Source organism: Podarcis tiliguerta, assembly GCF_965153285.1.
Source record: "Podarcis tiliguerta genome assembly, chromosome: 3".
NCBI lineage: Eukaryota > Metazoa > Chordata > Lepidosauria > Squamata > Lacertidae > Podarcis > Podarcis tiliguerta.
The window spans coordinates 91,740,340-91,764,219 of record NC_139536.1 but is presented as its reverse complement, the minus strand read 5'-3'; the positions used below and the strand labels follow the sequence as shown (position 1 = coordinate 91,764,219).

Below are 23,880 nucleotides of genomic sequence, written 5' to 3'. Positions count from 1 at the left end.
TGCTAGGTTGGCAGGCGCTGGGACCGAACAACGGGAGCGCACCCCGCCGTAGGGATTCGAACCGCCGACCTTTCGATCGGCAAGCCCTAGGCGCTGAGGCTTTTACCCACAGCGCCACCCGCGTCCCTCAGCCTACTTAGCCTATACATAAATCTGGCACTGGGGAAGGTGCAGGCAGCATTATTATGAATACCTGACACAGGGCTCAAAAACAGCGATAAAATTACTAAGGGAAGGAAGAATGGACTGCAAATGTCTATACATGTGTGTAAAAGAAACAGACACGGGAGTCACAGGTCTTGAAGCAAAGCTGAGCTCGATGTTTATCTCAGATCAAGGATGAACCCTTGACCTAGACTATATTACCTTATCTTGCACCAATCATAACTCTGTCATCTGCTCCATTGCCATATAAGAACAAGTGTACATTATACAGCATACCATAGTGTGAAGTTCTCACGAAGGATGCAATTTTCAGTGGGTGTTGAGTGGGGGAGCCTCTTCACTGATGGTGTAGCCAACAAATCTTCTTAAAACTAAGTCGGAGCTAAGATCCCCTTCTGTAACTTTTTACAGCACCATTCGGTAACTGGGAAAGTGTGTGTGTGTGTGTGGATATTTCATGGATCCATTCTGAGGACGGGTAGCTGATTGGTTGGTGGACTACAGCTCCCATAATCCCTAGCTATAGGCCATGGAAGTGTAGCTTACGGGAGTTGTAATCCAACAATGTCCAGATTGGCACCACATTGGCTATCCCTGATTAAGAGAGTAGTGGCAGAACGAGGATAGCTATGAAAGTTACCAATATTAGTGTGTGCATATAAAATGGTGCACATTGATTCTTGACTCTCTGATTATTATTATTAATCCTTTTACATGGTTTTGTACATTCTGTGGTATTTTATGCATTATGATTTGCTGTTATTTTTATTGATTATAGATTGGTAATTCTTTATTGTGGTTGATAAGTATGAACTGTTTAATTATTATTTGCTGATGTTTAATTTTACTGTTTACTAGAGTGGTACCTTGGGTTAAGAACTTAATTCGTTCTGGAGGTCGGTTCTTAACCTGAAACTGTTCTTAACTTGAGGTAGCACTTTAGCTAATGGGGCGTCCTGCTGCCGCTGCACGATTTCTGTTCTCATCCTGAAGCAAAGTTCTTAAACCGAGGTACTATAACCTGAGGTACCACTGTATTAGATTCTGATGTATTGTTGAATATTGCTTTGTTTGATATAAGTTGCTTATTTTAAAGTTATTGAGACCTTTATATTAGATTAGATTTTTACTATTAATGTTTGATGTTTTATTATGTTTTTATGTGTTGGAAGCCACCCAGTGTGGCTGGGGCAACCCAGCCAGATGGGTGGGGTATAAATAAAAGTATTATTATTATTATCATTATCATCATCATCATCATTAGCCAGCTACAGAGGTAAGATGAGCACCATTTATTTTTTTTACTGCAATATTTACTTAGCGAGAAATAATGGTCCTTATCTTAACAACTGTCCAGATCATTTAGAAGAGGAAGGCACAATATACAATATCCAGTCACTCAAGAAAAGTGAAGGAAAGTTTGGCTGCTTCTTTGCTTTTTCCATATCCACACAGGAGCAATTTGCAATCTGGCCTGAGCATGGCAGCTCTTCCTTTAGAGACAGCTCCACTCTTTTCTCACCAATGGTTTTGATCTTGCCTCGCTGGTTTCTGAAACAACAAAATGTTAGGCTTGGGGGTTCGCTTGTCGCTTTTGCGGTAATGAGCATCTACTGGGCATTTATCAGAATTCTGCCAAGGTAGCAAGCTCTGTCATCTATTACTTGCTTGCAGGTTTGCCTGGCTCTCAGATTTCTTTTGAAGTGTACAAAATTCAAAAGAAAAGATATTAAACATGGGTATAGTTTGAGTTCATTGGCATGTTATGGAAAGTGCATGGTGTTTGTGTGTGTGTGTGTGTGTGTGTGAGTGTGTGTGTGTGTGTGTGTGTGCCTTTTACAACATGTTAATGAAGTCAAAATAGACCATTGTTTGTTTCCATATATATGTGTGCGGCATTGTTTGTTTCCATATACAGTGGTACCTCAGGTTAAGTACTTAATTCGTTCCAGAGGTCCGTACTTAACCTGAAACTGTTCTTAACCTGAAGCCCCACTTTAGCTAATGGGCCTCCTGCTGCTGCCGCGCCGCCGGAGCACAATTTCTGTTCTCATCCTGAAGCAAAGTTCTTAACCCAAGGTGCTATTTCTGGGTTAGCGGAGTCTGTAACCTGAAGCAAATGTAACCTGAAGTGTATGTAACCTGAGGTAACACTGTACATGTGTGTGGCAAAAGTTCATGCTTTGGTTCTACAGTCTCATTGCTTTTCTTCTTCAAATTCTACCATATTTTTAGCACACTAGATATGGGATTTTGGCAAGGAAAATGGCAGATGTTCAATATGCTGCTGGTTGTAGCTGTCGCCTTGGATATGTATGGACTGATAGGCATGGAAAGCACATTTAAATGTGTTGGGAAGAAGAGGGAGAATGTGTGAAGGCGTTCCCAGGGATACGCTTTCTTTGTGGCTCGTGTCACACGCAGAAATTAGACCTCTGCAATCTGATAGACTGCTTGGGAGTTAAGAGGGGAAACAAAATGGATTTAGAAATGTTACAGAAGAGCTGAACAAACTTTCCATGAGATTACCCCCAGAGCAACTTCTGTGTAGATAATAAGATGTGCTCTCAGAAGAGTATCTGAATAGTCAAGATGAAATGTGTTGAAATCAAGGGATAATTTCGGTTCAGAAAGTCCCTGAGCTATGAAATGCCCCTGAGCCGTGAGTAAACATAACCAATGTCCAATTTTTTCCAAGAAGAGACTGTAGGACATGAGCACAGATAACACTCTATTATTTATGTTCTATTGGCCCATGGAAATGGTTTTGAAATTGGCAGATTGACATGTCCTTGAAATCTGATAATTTAAGGAATGCTACCTCTGAATGGGATATTTCATATTTCTGCTTTAGCTATCATGATTATAGTCATTGATAGACCTATTCTTCTGAATTTGTTCCATCGCTCCTCCTCCACCACCATCTATGCTAGTAGCCCATAACAGATGGGTAAGTGCTATCACTGAAATGTTACTGTAGCATAGTGGCTGAAAGATTGAGCTATGAATCAGCAAGTTCCTGGTTTGAATCTCACCTCTGCCGTAAAGGCACTAGGTCAGGCATGGGGGACTTTTGGACCTCCAGATGTTATTGAACTACAACTCCCATCAGCCCTAGCAAGCCTAGCCAATGGCCGGGGTGATGGGAGTTGTAGTTTAGCAACATTTGGAGGTCCAATGTTTCCCCACATCTACCTTAGGCAATATGTTCTCTCTCAGGAAGAGGTTGCTTCTGGGTGACTTGTTTACTGAGGACTAGTGACGAGTGCCCAGTGCTGCCCAGGATTTTGTTAGAAACCAAAACATGTTGTGTTATTTAAATGGCTAGTGTAATTTCTGAGTTTGGACTTGGTGAAGTCACATAAAAGTCACATTTCATCCCACCATCCTGATTTAAATAGTGCCTGGTGTCCAAACATCAATGAAGACTCCCACATTGGGAACCCTTGTCCCAATTTTAGTAACAGTATCTCGAGAGGCGGTTGAAACTGTGTCCAAAAATGAGTGAAATCACACCAAACTCACCTTTCAGTTCACCATCTTGATTCAAAATGGCGCCTGGCTTCCAAACGGTGATGAAGTCTGCCGCTGCAGCTCAGGAACCTTGCTGCCAAGTTTGGTGATGATATCTCCAGAGGTGGCCAAACCTGTGCTCCAAAACAGGTGAAGTCAGACCAAAGTCATTTATCAGAGCACCATCTTGATTCAAAATGGTGCCTGGCATCCAAATGTCAACAGTGACCCCCCACCCCCACCTTGGAAATCCTCATGCTGCGTTTGATGACTATCTCAAGAGGTGGCCAAGCCTGTGCCAAAATATGGGAATATCTAAGCTGTGTCCAAACCCATAGAGAACAAGCAGAAAAATGGACAAGCCACTTTCCAAACTATATGGCAGATTTGTCCTGAGTTGTTTACACAAAGCTTGCGGGCAAGGTTAGGCAATGCTAACTATTGAGCTTTATAGTGGTACCTCGGGTTACATACGCTTCAGGTTACATACGCTTCAGGTTACAGACTCTGCTAACCCAGAAATAGTACCTCGGGTTAAGAACTTTGCTTCAGGATGAGGACAGAAATTGTGCTCCAGTGGCACGGCGGCAGCAGGAGGCCCCATTAGCTAAAGTGGTGCTTCAGGTTAAGAACAGTTTCAGGTTAAGAACGGACCTCCGAAACGAATTAAATACTTAACCCGAGGTACCACTGTATTCTGATTTCTTTGTGGGGAAGTTATTCCATGTTGCATCAAACAGTTGCTAAACCACTTAAGTTAGAAGCTGTAGCTTTAAGGAAGCCCAGTGTGAAATGCTAGACATGACCACTGCTTTCAATGGGGAATAATGAGCAACAGACCATAAAAGTCACCCCAAAATATCCTGAGGTGCAATCTTTAGGATGTTAGAAATAGCTGCAGCGGCAGGGGGGGGCAGATGGAAAAATTTCATGAACCACACATTTTGCACCAATGAACTTTTCACAGGAGAAAAACACACCAGGTAAAGATCTACAAAGAACTGTAGCTAGCTGTGCAAAGCACTTTTTGACAATAAAATAATTATTTAGTTGGGAAGCAATCAAGGACTACTTAACGTGAATCACCAGAGATTTCATGTCCCAACGGTCAGCAGAAACTATGGCTGCATATCCACCAGATAGTTAAAGCACATAGTTCCCCGCAAAGAATCCCAGGAACTTTAGTTTACTCGCCACAGAGCCAATAATTCGCAGCACCTTCCATAAACTATAGTTTCCCAGGGTTTTGTGGGGAGAGGGCAGGAAAAATGCATTAAATGTATGGTGTGCATTCAGCCTAATTAAAGGATGAGCATACAACTTCAGGTCCATGGATGCAAGGAAGATCTAGATGGTGACAGGCAAAAGCACACTTGACCAGTCCTTCTCTCTGTGAGGCAGTTGTGAATCATTGACAGCTCAGCTCCCCGTCCTTCTCAAGCCACAATTTTGCTCTCATTAGATCACATCCATTATTCATCCCTAATGAAGTGTTTGCTCAAAACTGCCGTCCTCTTAGCCTCCCCCATGAGCTCCAATTCTCAGTACTGCACTCTTGGGCTTTTATCTTTAAATGCACTGAACCTTATTACAAACCACTCTGCTGTGATTTGTTTTGCGTTATTTATTTATCCCCCCCCCCCGCAAAAAAAAATCGCGGCTATCTCCATTGTCCATTTTGTTAAATAGAGGGTAACACATTTGACAGCCATAAAGACCGGCTTTCAATAAAGGAAGAAGGGAAAGAAGCAGATTATTTCGATAATTTATTTTCATGAGAACCAGATGGGAGCACTTTTAATCAGATTGATTTGACAGTTATGGCAAGGATGGAATAATGCACAACCTCATAAATATCATGGCTTAATAATTTGACCAGAGCTGGCTGCTACAGACCTAGCTAGATGCTGAAAACAACTGTGGAAGAGCTTGCGATCTTCTGCTGAAGCTGCCCAGGAAGGAAGGCTGTGAAAACACTTGGAGAAGTCCACCGAGATTTATGGGATGCTTCTTTGTTTAGATGTAGCTGAGTTTGTTTGCTGGCCTCAACTGGTTAGCAAGCCTGAGTAGCCATTTCCCAATACTTCCCAAGCCTCATACCATGAGGCACTTTTCGGATGCACTATATTAAAAGATCTCTCAAACGGAGAGACAATAATATATCAACCCAAAGTATAAGGATGGAATGCTGTTTCCCCTCCACACCCATCCCAAATGTATTCTGCCTTTCTGAAAGCTCTGAAGTGAAAAACAAACAAAGAAACCTTCCTTTTCCCAACTTGGATATATTCTGCTTTTCTGAAAACTGGCACCAAACGTTCAGGACAAATTTTGCAGGTATCATCTATTTTAATAGATTTTTTTTTCAAAAAATCATTTTAATTCTATTAGAGTTTAATTATTTTACAATAGCCATTTATATGTTTTTAGCTTCCAGCATTTTATCTTTGTTGTTCTAATTTGTATAAGGCACCTTGAATCCCTGTCTAGGAAAATGTAGGATCATCATCATCTCTGAATTCTTCAGGTGCCAAGCCTTAATGTAGCCAAAACTGCTCTGCCCATGCACAAGAAGGAGGTAGCAGCAGGCATGGGGGACCATGGGATTTGCAGAAGTACAAAACTGTATTTAGAAAAGAAATCCTGGAAGGGGTATACCCCCAAACTTCCCAACGAGATCTCTGTGTGCCCACTAGCTATGGAATACTGACTTAGGTTGCATTCACATTGAAGTTTATTCTGCCCCCCCCCCCCGCCCATGTTTTTCCATTAATTCCCAAACTATAGTTCAGCTTTCACATCATGTGATGTGGAAACCCAGTGGAATGTAGGGGGAATTTGGTGCTCACTCCAGTGTTAATTGCTCCCCGAACAAATAATACAGTGGTGCCCCGCAAGATGAATGCCTCGCAAGACGGAAAACCTGCTAGACGAAAGGGTTTTCCGTTTTGGAGGTGCTTCGCAGGATGAATTTCTCTATGGGCTTGCTTCGCAAGACGAAAATGTCTTGCGATTCCTGGGGTTTTTTCCCCGCTCCCCACCCCCTTTTTCTAAGGCACTAAGCTGCTAATAGCCTTTTAGCAGCTAATCCGCTAATCCCTTAAGCCTTTAATAGCCGCTAATAGGGCTTGCTTCGCAAGACGAAAAAACCGCTAGACGAAGAGACTCATGGAACGGATTCTTTTCGTCTTGCGAGGCACCACTGTAATCGGTTTGCAACTCTGTTAACCCAGAAAATCGCAGGAGCAAAGTGACAAAATGGGATGTCCTGCCTTTTGGGGGGCAGTTGACGGGCATGTTTCATGTGCTATGCTGCGTATACTGTGGCAGTCCACCATTTTCCAAATATGGGAAAGGTGAAATCATAACCCATGACTTGGAGATCTGGCCATGCATGGCAGAAAGCTCAGATGAGGTTCAGGCAGGGGCGTAGGAAGGGGGGTGGGGGGGGGTTGTGGTCCACCTTGAGTGTCATCCCTGGGGGTGAAAGAATGGCACACTGTGGGGGGCGGCACTTACTGCGGGACCTGGCCAGCAGTGTGCCCGAGCCATGCATCTCTCCTAGAGTGACGCGGTGGCTCAGGTGCCCGCGCTGCCCAAATCGGCAGCGTGGGGCTTGTGCCTGCCAGGCAAACTCCATGGGCAGCTTGCCGCAGGGCCTCCTTGGGCAGATCACCATGGCGCCCCCCACCCTGGGTGGAGCGTGGATCGCCACAGCGCCCCCGTGCACGAATTGCTAGCTACTCCCCTGGGTTCAGGCTACTTTCTCAGGGAGAGAACAGCTAGTACCTTATTCAGGGCCTCGTAGACAGAGGACACAGCCCAGCCACTATCTTCTAGCTGAGAGGATTAGTCCCTTTCTGTATTCTTCCCAGTCTTCAGAAACCAAATGCAATATAATATAAGGCAAGGTCTCTTTAGTCTGACAGACAGTTCCTTCAGGGAGATAGAGCCCAGCAAACTTCCAACATGATCAGCATATATTGGGTTAAGTTTCTTATAGGTGCTTGGGAGCGGTCTAGATGCATTTATGGTCTCACTTTACTGCTTTCCCTGAGAGCCCCAAGTTCCTGGGCACAAAGCAACAAGCTGGAGCTCACAACTTGTCGTGCACGTTACAAAATAGCATCTCAATACCTTGCACTGGAATGTGTGAAGTAATTAAATTTCTTGCATTTGTTAACATTATATGAGTTGTTATGAAACCTCCAGCACTTGTGCTTGACCTGAAATGGCCCGTTTCATGCTTGCAAGCCATCCCTTCATGCTACGGTTGCAGAGTGTTGAGTATGTGGATATGAACTCTTATACCATTTCAAGCGGAGATGGGAACTTGTGACCTTCCAGACATTGCTTGACTACAACTCCCATCATCCCTGACCATTGTCCATGTTTGCTGAGGCTGATGGGACCTGCAGTCCAACAAAATCTGGAGAGCCACAAGTTCCCAATCACTCCATGGATGTTTGGATGAGGAGCATGGGGGGTGGGGTGGGGAATACATGAGAAACTGTTCAGGTACCGATATACCCTTGACGAAATGGAAATGCTGAGTTTGGGGGGAGGTGCTTTGCTTTGTTGACATAGCTTCGTAGAGTGGAACGGAAGAGGTTAAAGCAATGCTGCCCCTCTTGAAAGATGTGCCAATTAAAAATGCAAAGCCAAAGAAATACAGCTGGATAAATAAAGGCTGCCCAGATGGTATAACAACAAACTTCTGGCAGATCGTGTGGCAGACAATATTCTTGCATATTTTATTTCCCAGAACTGGGTACCACAAGACCAGATCACACCAGCGAATGCTCAGGTGGAAATGCACAATGAAGGGTGACTGAGTTATCTCTCTCCCTCTGTGTTATCAGGTTATCATGGTTCCAGAAACACTTTCCAACTAAGTACCAGGGTGTTTAGATTCACATACCCATGAACCATCTTTTAACATTCCATACTTTCCCTCTGTAGTAAGATGGTTCCTAGCTGAGCTCTGTTATCTTCAGGGAGACTTTGGTTCATGTGTACATGCTACTTCCAGAATGATGCTCTCTTTGAATTCTATCTCCTTGGATGGGGCTTGCTCCAAACCCTGTTAAACACCATGTTGACATCATCACTACCTCTTGTAATTCCAAAGTTTAACTATGTGCTGTGTGGATAAGTATTTTCTTAGGTCTGTCCTGAATCTCCCAGCGTTTAGTTTCATTGGATGTTCACATGTTCAAATGTTATGAAAGAAGGGAGAAAACCTGCCCAGTCCCTATACATTATGCATCATTTTAAACATAGGGTAGGAGAACGTGTGAAACATGCATAGGCAATGATCTGGAGCACCGTCTAGAAATCAAAAGTGGGAGAGTGGCCAATTGCCAATGCATTGGCTTCCCTTCTAGAACCAAGAGCAGATAAATCCAAATAGAAATTTGGATGGAGAGAATTTCACAAGCATCCCTACTTATTTGGCCTGGGGAAGGGGATCAGTGGAAACTACAGATCTGATTTTTGAGCAGCAACGGTGAAATATAGAGCTTAAGACCAACTGGCTCTTTGTGAATCCCAGCGTATAAATCACTTTTTTTGTGAAGAGTGAAGCATAACTTGATGGCCATATTTTGCTTCAAATTGAATTTGATGGGTGTCCCTGGATAGCTCTGCCTCCTGCTGTAACATCCGACACAGCCGGAATTTTGGGCTGCAAAGGTTTGCTTAGCCACATTCTTTGTTCCATAAGCACCTCACTCCCTTGTGCTCTCTGCTTGGGGTGCATGATAAGCAGAACGATATATAGACTGATCTGCTATGGCTGTTAGAGGAACTTGGCATCAGTACAAGTTTGGGAATATTGTGATGATCTACTGATTTCTCCCTCCCTTGCTGCCTTTCAGTTTTTTGGTTCTCTGCAAGTAAGAAAATTGCCTTTTATGACAGCAGACAAAAGAAAACTTTTGACAGCAAAATGGTATTTGCATTATGTTGAGTTTAGTAGGACTTATTCCGCCCGGTTTTGATTGCCTAAGTCAAGCGTAGATAACAAGTTGGGCTCCAGACATTGCTGGGCTCAAAGTTCCATCAGCTCTAGCAAGCATGGTCAATGGTTAGGAATGATGGGTCTTATAGTCCAACAGTTTCTGGGGGGCACCACTTGCATTCCCCCAGCTTAAGTTATGAATGATGTGGAGAAAATGGATAAAAAAAACGTTCTTCTCCCTCTCTCATAGTATTCCAATGAGGTTAATGGGCAGCAGGATTCATGAGACACAACAAAGCTCACACCATGAGCAATGAACTTATGGAATGTGTTGCTGCAGTATATGTGGATGCCCAACAACTTAGATGGTTTTAACAGGGAATTCGGCAGTTTCATGGAGTAGAAGACTGCAATCTTAACCAGGCCTGTTCAGGAGTAAGTCCCATTGAATTCGACTGGGCTTATAGGTAAATGAGGTTAGATCTGCAGCCTAAAGACTACCAGTGGCTATTCACTATGCTAGTTTTGTTCAGTGGCAACGCACCTCTCAATATCAGTTGTTACCAGACCAAGAAAGGTAAATGCTTTTATGATACATTTGTGATATTTTTTTTAAAAAAATGTATCATTTACATTTTCATCGTTTTATTAAACACTGCTTTCATTCATTCACTCTATTATTTCTGGCAAACTGCCCTTTGAAATTGATCGGGGAGCTGGGGTAGTATTAAACAAATACCTAATAATAATTATAGTACCGCAGTGGATGTTATTCAGAATTTTAAATTTATTCTGATGCTACAAAATTTTATTCAGTTTCGCACAGCTTATAGTTTATTTCATTTTTAATCATTTTAATATTCATTGAGAGCAATAATATTTCCTTTTTTAAAGGGGCAAGGTGTGATATGCCAAGGAAATCCAGCATTAGAGGTTTGTTTAGGTTGCGGTTTATTGTGTCCAAGTCAACTTCTATTTTTGACTTGTTTTGTATTGTCAAGCTTTGCTTTGCAATGGTCTAATGCTCATAAAACAAAGGCATGAATCTGAATTCTTTTATCTGTTTTTATATGGGTAGCCTTTTCTCATTTTTATTTAATCAAGCATTTTATATATGCTTTTAACTGCATTGCAAAATCGCTTTGAGATGCTTCATAGGAAGCAATTCATAAATGAAATTCTATTATTATTATTATTATTATTATTATTATTATTCCACCTACAGAAAAAGCAAACTAATTCTATTTTGCCTGCTGTATCTAACACAGCTTCATTCCATAGGTGGTCTCCTTTGTGTGACCCAGCTCATCTTCACACTTCCTGAGCAAAATCCCACGCAATGTGAGTGACTTTCTGCCCTTCTTTTCCTTGCTTTGTTGTAGTCGATGTGCTGCTGCGGCAGATGTTTTATTTCCAGGATATTTTTTTCCAATCCAAATGAACACTACTAAGTGATCCTAGGAAGCTTTGATGGCGGAGATCTGATTGAAGAGGAGCCTTCTGGCACCCTGGAAAAAGACTTCTGATATGCCGGCTGCTGCGTTGTAATAGGGACACCACTGCTCAGCCTCCTGTTTGGGATGAACTCCATTCTCAGCCTCCCATATGGCTGTGGGAGTTGCATGGACCGGTGCCTACCTTTGGAGGAGCAGAAGGCATAAATGGCTCTGAGAGGAAAAGCCCGAGATGTTGCCTTCCCTCCCTGTTACTTATCCCTCTGTCTTTTCTCCCCACCTCCCTCCGCCATTGTCTTTGATTGCCAGTTTTGTTCAGTGGCAACGCACTGCCATCCCAATCCAGGTGGAGTTTCTCCCCCAAAGCCAAGAACTTAAAACCTAAACCGCCAAGATGTACAGCACCCTCATTCCCCAAAGTGCCGTCTTGCAGACTGCGTCAACATCTGTGTCACTAGCTGTGCGGTTAATAGGCTTGAATGAAATTGTCTCTTGTCTTCTGGGGAGCACCGAACCATTTCCTCGCAAATGGAACGGCTGTGCTCCGCTGGTTCGCTCTGTGGTCGAAAGAGGGGATAGGTTCCGGTAGTTGCTGAGCAGACAGGCAGATGCTGTGCTGTGCTGTGCTCAATTTAATGACCCTGGTAGCTCAAGGTTCACAAAAGTTATGGACTTTTCTTCTGAAAAGTATGGACTTTTCTTCTGAAACAGACGCAAAATGTAAGTTTTAGCTGCAGTTAGGCAATTGAACCGACAGCTGATCCTTGAAGGGCAGCACTGAGATGGTTGGTTGCATTTACAGTGGCACCTTAAGAACTTAATTCATTCTGCAGGTCCGTTCATAAGCTGAAACTGTTCTTAACCTGAGGCACCACTTTAGCTAATGGGGCCTCCTGCTGCTGCTGTGCCGCCAGAGCACTATTTCTGTTCTCATCCTGAAGCAAAGTTCTTAACCCGAGGTAATATTTCTGGGTTAGCGGAGTCTGTATCCTGAAGCGTCTGTAACCTGAAGTGTATGTAACCCGAGGTACAACTATATAGCTGCCATTTTTTGCAGTGATAGAGCTCAAGGAAGAGAGTTCCTAGACTAACACACCCAGGGTTATTCAGACCAGCAATTTTCTTAGGTTAGTGAAGCAGGGGAAACATGTCTTTCAAAGACTGGATTAATTGGGGTGGGGGAGAGAGAGAGAGAGAAGAATCTAAGAACTGTTTGTATGTGTGTGTGTGAGGGGTCTTAACTTTAAGATGGGCCAATGGCCCATCTAGTCCAACATCCTTCTCTCAAGAGTTGCCTATAGAAAGCCAGCAAGAAGCATAGGAGCACAATAGCGCCCTCCCTACCTGAGATTTTCAGCAACTGGAAGAACAAGGTGGCCAAGCATCAAGTCTCTCCCCCTGCCCCCATCTCACCCACCCAAAAGCAGTGACTTGATGCCCTCAACAGCCTGGCAGCATTCCTGGGACATTTGGGAAGGGTACTACCATTGGCGGTAGTGCCCCTGGGACTGACATCACATCCTGTAACATCATTCCCACGGGTCATCCTGTCCTCACAAAGGCCACTGTGCTGCTGAGCATAGGCAAACTAGATTCAGTGCTAAGGGTTTTGTTGTTGCTGCTGTGGAGGGAAAAACAACACACATGAAGAAAAGCCTAGTCCTTAAAAGTAAGACCTTTGCTTGAACTGCTTTTAAATTTGCCTGCTCCGTGGTGGATGAATGTTCCACCACACAAAGTTCCCATCTGACTAGGGAAAGGCAACTTCCTCTGAACCAAGAGCCAGAGTTCACCAGCTCTCCAAGCGGCCACTGGGCACCTCCCCATCCAAGAAACACAGTCCAATGATGGAGTGGCAGAACATCCTACCAGCTTACTTTCCCCTGTTCTGGAGCTTGAGCTGTAGGGGTTTGAAATGTACAGCAGACAGAGGAACCTTATGGGAGATGGAGGCTGAGGAGCTGCCTTTTCCTATGCTGACAGGGCAGAATGAGTGTGGGAGGGCTTCTTTTTTCATTCAGCCTTTTACATCCATTTGTTCTTGTGGAGGGGCTCCAAAATATTTCCAGGCATTCCCCAGCACATTTCCTTTTTGTCCCCTCTGACATCAGAGGGAGATCCAATTTTCTCTCTCTCTCTGGGACATCCTCCCGGGGACTATAGGATCCTTCTCTAAATTATACCACTTTGCATTTAAGATACTACTCCTCCTTCAAATCATCTATGGTATCTAACCAGGCTCTTTTTCTGCACTATCATTACCTTCCCACCCGCCTCCCAAAAGCGTTTTTCCTGTAAGAACCCTCCAAATTACGTCCCCTTAGCTCGCTCATCTGTTCTGTCAATAAGCAAATTTTTTTTATTGCTTTTATGAATTAAAAGCACTTTACATCCAATCATTTCCCAAACATCTGCAGCTGAATCAGTCTAGGGAGCCTTTTTGAAAAATCAATCAGTGGGGAACAGCTTTCAGTTCAGGCGCTTTTTTTTACTTTAATAAAGTATTTACACATGTTTGCTCCGAATGAAATGAGAAAAGAACCCACTAGATTGGGTATCGCATGTGGCACGGACTGCTCCGAAACACCTTTGGAGGTCTTTAAGCAGAGGCTTGACAACCATATGTCAGGAGTGCTCTGATGGTGTTTCCTGCTTGGCAGGGGGTTGGACTCGATGGCCCTTGTGGTCTCTTCCAACTCTATGATTCTATGATTCTACCTCTTGCAGATGGCAATAAAAGGATTAATCTGGGTGTTGCCTAGGAGGGGCGGAATAATAGCCACCCCAATGCATATGAATAAAACCGAATGACTGTGATAGGCTTTACTTCCTAGTTCTGCAAGTGAACAAGAGTGGCATCAATTTAACTGGGTTCCAGCTGTATTGGTAGATCTTATTCTACCATTATCCTATCCATTCAAAGCCCCTAAGTTAACCTACAAAGAAAGATGGATCCTGCCTTTCATCCCTGTTTCTGACCTCCATGCTTTCAGCTGAAGGTACATAGATCAGAGGCGTAATGTCGGGGGGGTGGGGGCCATGGCCCCAGGCGCACATTTTTGAGGGGGTTCAATCAAGCACCCCCACAACAGGCACAGAGCCCTGGCAGCTGAGGCAGGTTGGCCTAGTGGTCAGGTGGATGGAGGCAGCAGGCGATTAGCCTGTTGGAGGAGGGCTCCATTCACTTTCCACGTGGGCTCCACCTTTGCCTCCTTGACATGTGCCCCCATCCCAGCTGTCCTGTCCACCAGGGGGCGTGATACTCTCAGTTTGCATTTCTTAGTGCAGAAGGTATTGATCTGATGTGTAGAGATCTTTCCTATTCTAATTAATTCAAGAGGGTTCTGGAAGCTTCTCTGTGTGAAAGGAACAAGCAGATGGTTCGTGATGTTTGGGTTATTCCTTCAGAGAAGCTGAGTACAGCTGGTTTAAACTGGTTCTCTTATCTCTTCTGTCAAGGTCATGCTGACTATAAAAAGAGGCCGAAGGAGTCTGGGTTTCACTTTCTCTTTCTATCTCTCTTTCTTCCTGGTGTGGTGTTCTGTACATAGTATGCTTAGCATTAGGGTTTAGACTTATTATAAGTTTTTGTAAGTCTTTAAGTTAAGTCTGCTGCAACTGAATTTCTTCTGGACAGTGCCAATCCTGAATGTATTGGATTTGTGGTCATTATGCTCTTTTGCCTTCAGTAGCATGAAAACTCTGCTGGAAGCAATACAATTGCCTCTGCTCTGTTTTTGGGAATCCTGCAATGTGTTTAAGTTTTGACTCTGCTAACTATACATGGAATTCTGCTCTGGATCAATACTGAGTAGAATTTCATGACAGATTCATGTCCTGCCCCAGGTGGCAACCCACGCTGTGCCGCAGATGTAGACTGTATTATCAGCTCAGTTGGCAGAGCACGAAACTCTCAAGAATCCAGCATTGCAAGCGGTTGGACTAGCTGATCCACATGGTCCCTTCCAACTCCACAATTCTATGATTCTATGAACACACATTCTGCACATGTAGGCTCTCACTACATATGCACTAAGGAGACTCTGGGCTCATGGGCTTAATTGGGACATTGTCCATTCCTGGCAAGGCAAATGCAATGCCAATCACTGCCTGCCAGTCACTCCCCCCTCCCCAACACGATGCTCTGCATTGCTCCGCCTTTCCCCCAAATCACGCCCACCTGTCCCATACCTGATGTCATCTGCAATGTCAAGTCGGGGGCAAGTAGAGACAGCAATGGATCAGCTGCTTATGCAGTCAGTACCTGCAGAAAGCAGGACTGAATCCTTTACACACCTGTGGATGCACCCGGAGTTCAGTTACATTGCCCTAAGTCCGCCTCTGGCCTGAGGAGCCAAGTGAGGTGGAGAGCAAGTGTGCAAGACACTATTGGAAGAATCCCCAGATGCTACCAAGGCTGGCTAAGACATTTTGCTGCCACAGGTGAAACAGCAAATTGCAACCCAGTCCTCAGCCAAGGTGCTTAGTGCCAAAGGGTGGCCAAGTTATTTTGGTACCCGTTTCTGAAAATCCTGCTTCTCTCCCTTGACAGGAAAAATATGCTACTGCTACAGTCACATAACTAAAACATTTGACACCCAAAACAGGTGCCTGGGGTGGTTGTTTCATTATTTGCAACAGTTAAGTCCAGCCCCTGAATGCTGCTATTTACGTGGAAGGGCAACTTGTCTTGTCCTTATGTACGAGGTAGCAGGCTATGTCACCCCATAGACCTGATTCTGTCCCATTTCCTTTCCCTTTCTGCCCAGTTTCATGCATTTTGCACTCACTTCTTTATGTAAAAATGCACTTTATACATAAGATACGTGCTCATTTGTATGCTTCTTTTATGTTGAATACACGCTTTTGGGTGCCCTGAAAATCTACTGCAAAACCCAGAGAAGGCTATGATTGGGATTCAGAGTTGTGCTCTGATCTACAAAAACAGGTTTGGAAACTTCAGCTTGGGTCAGTCCACTGGAGTCCACTTTTCGCAGAGGACTAAGTAAGTTCCTCCTCATCCCTTGCTCTCATCTCTCTGTTAAATAATGACTGGAACATTGGCATAATTTGCTCCTTGTGTTGAAACGATGGACGTAGAGGGCACCTCAAGGCGATGTTTTGCCGTTGCTACATTATTTTGCCTTTGATAATACTGCCTTACTGTATGCAGTCTTTTCAATTTTCTTTGTTATTCTTTTTTTTGTCTTTAATCTATTAGAGTAACCTCTCTCTTTAATTAACACAGCTAAACAAACATCACCAACCAATTTCAATTCACAAAGCACATTAGCTTTTTATTTTTTTAAAAATAAGCAATGTATTACAGGTTCCTTACTATTCATGGCTGTCGCTTCTCTTTTCCCCATGCAAGGTTATTTGAATGTTTCTTCAGAGCTATTGAACTTGGTTTTTGATGTCATAATTAATCCACATTTGCAATTACTTCTGATGTTTTCCCCTCCTTGGGTTACGTTTTCATGTCAGGGAAAGAAAAATCCCTGTCGACATGCGAATAAGAAGATGTGTTGCAGTTTCTCTATGGGTACACTTCTTTTGATTTGGGGATTTGATTACTGCCTTTTGGTATAACGTTTTCCTTTTTGTACCAAGGGACAAAGAGAAAGGACTTTTTTTCATATATCACTATAGAGGCACAACTTCTCTATGTCAAGTAGTGGACAAGGAAGGAAATTCTTTCATTAAGGGAGTGTGGCACTAAATTTTAGGAATTAGCAGTTGGAAGCAAAACCAATGTGTTTCATTTGGGTAAAGCAAGGAAGATATCAAGTAAATAGATGTGAACAAGAGCATGTTAAGAGATTTTGGAGTCCTAAACGCTGGGCGATAACAATACAATCCTATCCATGTATTCAAGTCCCAATGGGGCTTACTCCCTAGTAAATGTGTTTTCAGGATTACAGCGTAAGTGGAAATCCTTTTGGTTTATTGTAACTTAAAAAGAACAAGTAGCATTTGCATTTATCAATGGTATGGCTGTACGTTAGGAACACTCATAGATGGAGTTTGATGCCTTTTTATGACTAATGGAAACTAAAGTGTGTTAATATTTTGCATCTTGCCAGCATGTTTTAATGGTGTTTAATATGCTGCAGGATTCTTATAGTAGTGATAATGTGTTAATGTTTGATGTCTCAAGGAATTATTTTCTCGGTCAAATTTGTATTTGTGACTGTGATTAATTAAGAACATCTATAAAAGAAAAGAAACTGAAGATGACCAACTAATAAAATGGTTGTATGCATATGTATGTATTTGCCCCACCCCCTGCTCCTTCTGGTTCATTGGTCCTTCTGCCCAGCGACTCAGGGAGGGAATTTATTCTATGATTCTATGATCTAGTTGAGATTCCTGTGTTGGAAGGCCACTCCAACTCTACAGTTCTATGAATCATGAGTGATCCTCTTACCCTTGGGTTTCCTCCTCCCTTGGATACTCTAGCACAGAGATGGGGACTCTATGGTTCTTCAAACACTGTCAGACTTCAACTTCCATCCTCCTTGATCATTGACCATGCTGACTGGGACTGATGGGGGCTGGAGTCTGCGGGACCACAAATTCTCCATTCTTGGTCTAGCATAAAGGCTGGCATCCAGGGACACCCCTATACTACACAAAGTCTCCACAAGATGGCAGATGGTGCCTGTCGACATCATAGAATTGTCTAGTGTTCATTCCAACCTTTTCTGCCACAATGCAGGTGGCCAGGTTAGGAAGTAACATAAGAACTGCTTCCTGGATCAGGCTAATGGCCCAACTACTCAGCATCCTGTTTGCACAGTGACCAATCAGATGCTTATGCAAAGCCAGCAAGCAGGACCTGAGGGCAACAACACTCTTCCCGCTTGTGATTCCCAACAATCTGCAACCAGAGGTGTGCTGAATCTGACAGCAGAGGTAGAACATAGCCCCCATGACTGTGATTTGCGATGATTCCAAAGGTGACATTATTCACAGTCAGCATGCCTTTATAGATCAACAGCCTGCAATTATTCATTAGGAAATCACTAGTGACTCAGCAGTACGTTCCGCTTGGTTGACTGGAATGTGTTGCTCATAGGAATTAGGGATGAGAAGAATTTCTGTTCAGTTTTGCATTTTAATGGGAGCCTGCCTAGTTCATGCTTCCTGAAACAAGAGGCGAACCAAAACACTGCTATCCTTTGAAATCACACTTCTATGATTTTCTGCGATGCAATTCAAACAACGTGTAGAGAAAAAGGTGTGCATTAGGGGAAATATGTGTGTGCATCAGTGAAAATAATATACAAAAATTACATTATGTCACAAAAAAAGTCTTGAAAAAATGGGTATGTCTAGGGAAATTGCATGTAAAAAATGAGTATACCACGAGAAACATACACTAAAATTGTGATGAATTTTTGTGAGAACTCTTTTAAAAATAATAATAATGGCAAAGTGATGTGGAAATGTGCCAAACTGAACTTCAAACTGGAAAAATGAGAAACTGAGAAAAACTGAAGTGGGTGGATCCATTCATCCTTACAGAGTCATGAAGCTTTAAGCAAGCATTTATTTTCAAAGGTGTAGATTTTTGCATTTTTATTTTGAAGTAGAGAAACAAGGCATATTGTAAGTTAGATTTGTTTGGTCATAAGCCAAGACAAAAACTAAAAAATACCAGTAAAAGTTCAGTGCTTAGAATTAAAACTCCGTAAAACACTTGGGGACTGCTGGCTAAATGTGGACAGAGTGCAGTTGCTGGAATGTAATAGAGCTTTGTCATTTGCATATCAAATTTTTATTTTTTAATTTTTTTTGTATTGCACTTTAATTCTCACCACATGGCACTTTTTGGATTGGGATATTGACTTTGGCTCCTGTGGAAAAGATGACACTCTCGTGATTTATGTGTGAGTTTTTCTGTAAATGAAAAATGAAGGAAGTGTTAGTTTTCTCCCTCAATAAAACAGTGTAGAGTCCCAAGAAACCAGTGTTAATCAAGCATGTATTGAAATATTGCTTTTCTATTTCATCATTATCATCATCTTCATCAATGCACATCCTTCCAAATAATAACATAACGGGGAACAGACACCAACAGAAAAGTCTGGAAAGCATGAAAACTGACAAAGGTCCTTGTTTGTCCTATAAAACCCATAGAGCAATCACAGTTCTGTGTGACGTTCATGGGACAAAGACCAGGTTTGCTGAAGTGCTTCAGCAAGTAAATCCTATTTGGATAAATGACTCCCTCCAAATTGTAGGGGCATGTCCTTACCCCCGCTCTGTCCTTCTCATTTTGCTTTTAAGCAAATGGAAGCAATGAACAGTGGTACCTTCAGGTTACAGACTCAGAAATAGTACCTCAGGTTAAGAACTTTGCTTCAGGTTGAGAACAAAAATCATGTGGCGGCAGCGTGGCGGTAGTGGGAGGCTCCATTAGCTAAAGTGGTACCTCAGGTTAAGAACAGTTTCAGGTTAAGAACAGACCTCCAGAACGAATTAAATTCTTAACCCAAGGTACCACTGTAGTAAACAGTAAAATTAAACACCAGCAAATAATAATTAAACAGTTCATACTTGTCAACCACAATAGAGAATTACAACAGCAAATCACAATGCATAAAATACCAGAAAATGTACAAAACCATGTAAAAGGATTTCAGGTTAAGAACGGATCTCCAGAACGAATTAAGTTCTTAACCTGAGGTACCACTGTATTCTGCATTGTGAAAGTGCTCCATTATCAGGCATGAGTCCCTTTTCTCCAGCTATGACAGAATGGAAGCATTTCTAGCATTTGGGAAACATTGCGGAAGGGACACCACTTCCTTCATTCAGGATAATCAACTTCCCAGAAGTGACATGCAAGGAGGAGGCGAGAGCTGCCCTGTGTGTTCCACGGAATCCCATGCAAATATATGCAAATTTCTTCATATTAGAATCATTGTTTAGTTGTCATCCTCACATGGGGCACATGAAAGCCATATGACCTGATTTTGCACCTGCTGTTTAATTAAATTTACAAGGCAGACACACTCTCTACTCCTGGTGATATACAAATTCATTTTTTACTACCACCGCTTCTCATTTACAAGGTAGTTGACTGCTGTGTTTTCGCCATCGAGAGCTGCCCAACTGCTCTTTGTTAAAGGGAAGATTAAAAATGGAAAACTGGCCACAGTTTGGGCATAAGAAGTCGATGATATATTAAAAGTAATTTCCCTCTTCGCCTTAATGGGTGGTAGTGGGGAACGGGCAGGAGAGATAGCTGTGAATATGGCAGCTAGGATTTCCCCACTCCATGCCAGAAGAAGCCTAAACATGCACCTTTATCGTGGTGTCCGTAGTTTTGCAAAGACATGTTAGAACAAAAGAACATATCAGCAATATCAGGTAGCTTTCCTGCAGAAATTAGGCTTAGGAAGAGTAGTTCTCCCCACCACACACACAGGGAGAAATCAGAAATAATAATAATAATAATAATAATAATAATAATAATAATAATAATAATAATAATAGGTAAAGGGACCCCTGACTATTAGGTCCAGTCGCGAACGACTCTGGAGTTGCGGCACTCATCTCACTTTATTGGCCGAGGAAGCCGGCATACAGCTTCCGGGTCATGTGGCCAGCATGACTAAGCCGCTTCTGGCGAACCAGAGCAGCGCACGGAAATGCCGTTTACCTTCCCGTCGGAGCAGTACCTATTTATCTACTTGCACTTTGATGTGCTTTTGAACTGCTAGGTTGGCAGGAGCAGGGACCGAGCAACGGGAGCTCACCCTGTCGCGGGGATTTGAACTGCTGACTTCTGATCGGCAAGTCCTAGGCTCTGTGGTTTAGACCACAGCGCCACCCACGTTCCTAATAATAATAATAATAATAATAATAATAATAATAATAATAATTTATTTATACACCGCCCATCTGGGGTATAAATGAAGACAATAATAACCAGTGCTTTTTTTTCTGGGGGGGAATGCAGGGGTATGCACACTCCTAAACATTTTGTGAATCTTTGTACTTTTGTCCATTTACTGTATTTATTTCTCCTGATTTGAACTATAAAAGAGTGATTTTCTTGAGTCAAAATGAGAGTACCCCTAAACATTTTTTATAGAAAAAAAAGCACTGATAATAGCCAACTAAACAACGAACCATTTGTTGCATTCTCATGACACCCAAACCGACTGAGGCACCTGCCTCACTCTGCCTAACAGTAGGACTCGCCCTTCATTGATAGCATGGCTGTGTTTCCCCTTTCCCCTTATCAGAACGTAGTGCACCAAAATAAGCCAGGGGTTTTGTGCAAATATAGCTGCAATTTCTTGAAGAGAACACCAATCCACGTTCCAGTTTAAAGCTCGTGACTCCATGTTCCATCTTGAATATCGACAACTTCAGGATAGCTTCCCATAATTCCTAGGCATTTTGACAGACAATTTACAGGAGTGCTGATCATTCTCCAGAGAGAAATGTAACTCTAATAGTATATAATGGAGGGAGAAAAGTATGTTGTGGTTAAAAACAGGAAACCTAAAGAGTAATTTCATGCAATCGTCTAGAGGTGGCAGCACATGTTCATGTAAAGTCAGAAAATGTGAGCAAAAAGTTCCAAAGCGATGGCGATGTTGTGGCTCCTTTTTTTCCAGAGGGTTGTAAGTGCCCCTGCAAAGTCATAACAGAGATGAATTTGCTGACAAAATGGACAGATCATAGATTTTGTTCAAGAACTTTTACGTTCATGTCAAGACTTGCTCGGGTTGCCGACTCACGTTCCAAGGCTCCATTTGCCAACAATGAAAAAGGCCTGCATGTTTGCTTGCCTCAGCTAGGACCTTGTGGTCACATTAATTATTGTCAGCATCCCCCGCCTCCCTCAGGTGACCCCATCAAGAGAGGAAGGTCACTTTGCCAACAGAGTAACTGGAAAGTGGTCTTGTTCGATATAATTCTCATTTTGCTTTATGTTTTTTCTACCCCGTTTTTCAATAATATGAGCCTCCTCATGACAGCTAGCAATTGGAATTACCGTAAATCTGTAACAATAAAGAAAAAAAAAATAACACAAGGATGGAAACAGCAGGATAAAGGTGCAGCATAAAAATAGGGCTGGCCCAAGACATTTTGCCGCCTGAGGCAAAGGACGTGATGTCACCCACATTTGAAATACAGAAGTTGGCAGTTGTATTTTATTTTGACGCTGCTGGTGATGGGACAGCATCATTTTGGGGGCAACAGGGTAGCTTAGGGGCCACAGGCAGGCTCTCTTAAAACACCTTGCCGCTCCGCTCTCTCTCTCTTGCACCATTCGATATCTGAGGTGGTGGCCTCACTCTGTCTAATGGTAGAGCCAGACCTGTATAATAAAGCAATACTGGCGGAGACTAAAAGGGACTTTGCCTGCATGCCAAAAGAACGTCCGAGCAAACACCAGTTGGGCCTGCCTCGGAAGAACATTCCAGAGTCAGATCACCACAGTCTAAAAGGTGACTTGGATGTTTCTGGGTAGATGTCTGAATGATCTGCAATTATCAGCAGAAGTTTCTGATTCCCCGTTTCCAAATGGGTAGCTACAGCAAAATCATGAAAAGCGTTTTGCTATGGCACCTTAGAGGCTGAAAAATTGCAGGAACTTGCACCTGGCAAAGTGGACTTTAGTCATCACAAAGGTGATGCCATAGTAAAATGTGTTAGTTATTCAAGTGGCAAGCTACTTGAAATGTGTTAGTTGTTCAAGTGGCAAGCTTTTCCCTTGAAATGTTCATAGCCCTGTAAGTAGTCCTAAACCAGGCATAGGAAAACTCCGGCCCTCCAGATGTTTGGGACTACAATTCCCATCATTCCTAGCTAACAGGACCAGTGGTCAGGGATGATGTAGTCCCAAACATCTGGAGGGCCGGAGCTTGCCTATGCCTGCCCTAAACATTTTACTTCTTCAGTTTGCATGCCCACAGACTCTGCTTAATTAAAACCATGGCCTTCAGCTTCTGCGCCTCCTCCAGTTTGAAATATGGGGCTGATAGCATTGACCTAGCTTAGAGGACTCCTTGAGAAAATGCCTGTAAAGTGCTTTGAACACCCCAAAGCAGGGCCTCAGTCGAAGTGGCGTTCTATAGAAGTGTAACTTCAACATGAAACGGCAACATTTTCTTCTTATTCTGCTTCTATGCTGAAAGACAAAACCAGTTTGCCAGTTGTTTTGTTATTCAACCTGGATTCATGCGTTTCCACACCCACCCTAAGCAATATGGGTTGAATAATTAGCGTATTCATCTGTGTGGTTCACCGCAATTAACTGGTAGCGCTGTGTTGTCGAGGCTGTGGCATAACACAAGCTCTCACGGCAAACCATTAGGGCAACAGGTTCAGCATGAGGACACATTCAACCTGGGTGGCCTAGAAAAGTGAAACCACATTAGTAATTAAATGATGGGGTGTGCCAGTCTTCAGGACTTTCCCCAAGTTTGCCCACCACCACTTTATCTTACTCACTGTAATTCCCCGACTTTCAGTCGACTTCCTAGGCCTGTGTCGTGACCTAGAAAATTGTGGATATTGAACCTCTAATAACTTGTGCCGGAGAGGAAGGGAGGGGCTGAGGATCTCCCACGCTGCACCCTTTTTCCTAGATGAAAATAGGGAAACCTTTGCTCATATACCACCAAGGATCACAACTTCAGCCCACTTGCTTGGCTATTTCACATCACTGAAGGCTCATCACTTCCTGTTGTATTTCTGTGTCCGTTAGCAATCAGTTAGCTTCTCCTGCGCATGATCTGAAAGCCCAGAGACTGC

At 43.1% G+C, this 23,880-nt stretch overlaps 1 long non-coding RNA gene across 1 annotated transcript in view; it reads right to left on the bottom strand.

Annotated features, from left to right (window-relative positions):
• Positions 1 to 21,516: 21,516 nt before the first annotated feature.
• The window catches only part of LOC310673456, a 148,040-nt gene continuing 145,676 nt past the window's right edge, over positions 21,517 to 23,880 (bottom strand). Inside the window, exon 3 of the long non-coding RNA XR_014509031.1 lies at positions 21,517 to 22,121. This is a non-coding gene — a long non-coding RNA (uncharacterized lncRNA). The remainder of the gene's footprint in view (positions 22,122 to 23,880) is intronic.